The sequence below is a fragment of the Camelina sativa genome, chromosome 2 (genome assembly GCF_000633955.1).
Source record: "Camelina sativa cultivar DH55 chromosome 2, Cs, whole genome shotgun sequence".
NCBI lineage: Eukaryota > Viridiplantae > Streptophyta > Magnoliopsida > Brassicales > Brassicaceae > Camelina > Camelina sativa.
The window spans coordinates 18,323,688-18,326,606 of NC_025686.1; positions in this window are offsets into that span (position 1 = coordinate 18,323,688).

The following is a 2,919-nucleotide window of genomic DNA, read 5'->3' on the forward strand; positions in this document are numbered from 1 at the left end:
CCATCATCCGAACCACCATCGTCTTCACTCGCTGAAAATCCCGTGGTCGGCGTCAACGCCATCGGATCTTGCCGATCTGACGAACCGCACTCAACATATACCGACCTCCCGAGAGCCAGTCGCAATACCAGAGCAAACCCCAAGAGGAACCGGAAGCCACCTTCGATCTCGCCGAGCTCGAGCTGACAAACTCTGCGCGGCGACCTCCGACTTCACCTCCGCCGAGCTCATCAGTGCGACCCCAAGTCCTTCCTCATCGACCTATATTTCCCTTATGCCGAGCTCATCTCCTCTTAAACCCGTGGCAACCGCAAACCGCCGATAAACAACCTCATCACTCCCACGAAAGGAGATATGCCGCTTTCCGCCGAGCTCGCCACTCAACCCATCTCGACTTAGCTCGCCGCCTTCATCTGTAAACCCAGCACGCGGATCTCTCGAGTCGATCTCAGATTCTCTCGACACGTCGACCTCGGCGCCAATCTCCACATGCCGAGCTGACGTCTCGCTGCAGGAAACCCGACTTCACTAACGCTGAGCTCATCGGTGTCGATTCCGTTCTCCTCGCCGCTCACTCACGCTCTCACGCTCGCTACCCTCACATTCGACGTCCTCGCGCTTGCCTACCTCACGCTTGCCGCACTCAAGCTTGCTGCCTTCATTCTCTCGCGCTTGCCACCCTCATGCTCACCGCTCACTAACACTCTCGCGGTCGCTACCCTCACGCTCGACTCCTTCACGCTCGTCGCACTCACGTTCGATGCTCTTGTGTTTGCCTCCCTTGCGTTTGCCACTCTCATTCATGGTGGCGATCTCTACTCTTGTTTTCAGTGGAGACCTACTCTCTTATTCTCGGTGGAAACCTCCACTCTCATTCTCGGTGGAGTCCTACTCTCGATGGAGACATCCACTCTTCTACCTCGTGCTGACCTGCATTCTCAAGTTTGGTGCCGATCTCCAGTCTCCAGCTTGGCGCCGACCTCAATCTCACTCTCGGTGGCGACCTCAAACTCACTCTCGGTGGCGACCTCACTCACTCGCCGACCTCAATCTCACTCTCTCGCTCGCCGACCTCAATCTCGATGGCGACCTCAGACTCACTCTCGTTGGCGACCTCATTCACTCGCCGACTTCAATCTCGTTGGCGACCTCAATCTCAATCTCGCTGACCTAAATCTCACTCTCGCCGAGCTCACCGCCGCGCTCATCTCGCCGAGCTCATTACGTCCGCTCATCTCGCCGAGCTCACCGCCGAGCTCATTACCTTCGCTCATCTCTCCGAGCTCACCGCCGAGCTCATTACGTTCGCTCATCTCGCCGAGCTCATTACGTCCGCTCATCTCGCCGAGCTCACCGCCGAGCTCATTACCTTCGCTCATCTCTCCGAGCTCACCGCCGAGCTCATTACCTCCGCTCATCTCGCCGAGCTCACCGCCGAGCTCATTACCTTCGCTCATCTCTCCGAGCTCACCGCCGAGCTCATTACTACCGCTCAACTCATTACCACCGCTCAACTCATCTCGTTTTCTCTCAAAACCTATCTCAATCGGCCGATCTTCGATCCCCCTAAAATCATTAAATCTGCTGATCTCACCTAGATCACTCTCTCGTGCAGGGATCCTCAACGACGCCCAGCAAGATCGATCGAACCCGCTCAAAGTCAAGTCATTGCGGTGACCCCTGTCCGATTCCACATCATCAGCACCGTGCCGATCTCCAACTGTGGAGTCTCGCTGATTGCCGATCATCAGCAATCTCACAAGCAATCCGAGACGATCTGTGCCGAGCAGGCATATTAACAGAATTTCAAGCACGCCCGTTGATCGCAGAAGAACTGCCGCTCTCCGGACTAAGGGGGGGACTATTGTTGGACATGGGCTGCGCTCCAATATGCCACTCGGCCCAACAAGATAAGTTCTGTGATTTTGGCCCGACGAAATCAGATGAAAGACATTAATAATCCGTAAAGGGCAATCTCGGGAATTCACGATGGGAACCCTAGAAAACCCTCGGTCTACAGTCCACTATATAAAGAAACAGTACTCATTGGAGAAGGGGATCAGACCCTCGAACAATACACAGAGAGCAATACTTTGCGTCTAAAACATTGTTGTTATTTTCTATACAATTTCCTGTTAGCTTCCGAGCTCGTCGTGACTCACTTGTCAGTTCTCCTGTGAACTGACGAGCACGATCTTGGCTCGTTTTAGTGACGACCTCGCATCCTTATCGTTAATAAAGAACAAACTTCACTCTTTCCCCTAAAATCGATATTTATTTAGTGTTGTGCAATCCCCAGTACAAACAGGGATGACAACGATGCAGTCTGTGAAAGGTTGTTGCCTATCTATTCATTACATTTTCTCCTATTTTTGCCTTAGATATGGAATACTAACTCTAAGAAGATGAATCCCGTGGAGCTGCTTCTATTCAGTTTTCAGTCAGTGCTAGAGTGTTTGTTATCATCGCTTGAGGCTATTGATATCAAAACCACCATCTCGGGACATTTGGCTGAACTGAATCTAGTAAGGTACTTCCTAGAGATACCCATAAATCGTCTATGAAAAAGCTTGTATGTATCTCCCTAAACTCAATTCTGTTTTCCTCTGTTTTTTTTTGTAGGAATTGGTCAAGGACAAATCCAAGAGTCGTGAGTTGAAGAGAAACCCAAATGTGATGTTTTCAACAACAGTGCCTCAGTGTTTGGTAACATCGCTCAAGTTTGTGGAACTAAAACATTTGATCCCGGGGTATGAAGGAAAAATAAAGATGATAAGATACTTGCTGAAGAATTCAACAATCCTGGAGAAACTAAGGCTCAATGTTTACTACACGAAAAAGGTAATGTGTGACTTCCTTAAAGAACTCGTTGCAATGCCAAGAGGCTCTACCGCTTGTGAAGTCTTTGTTCTTTAATTA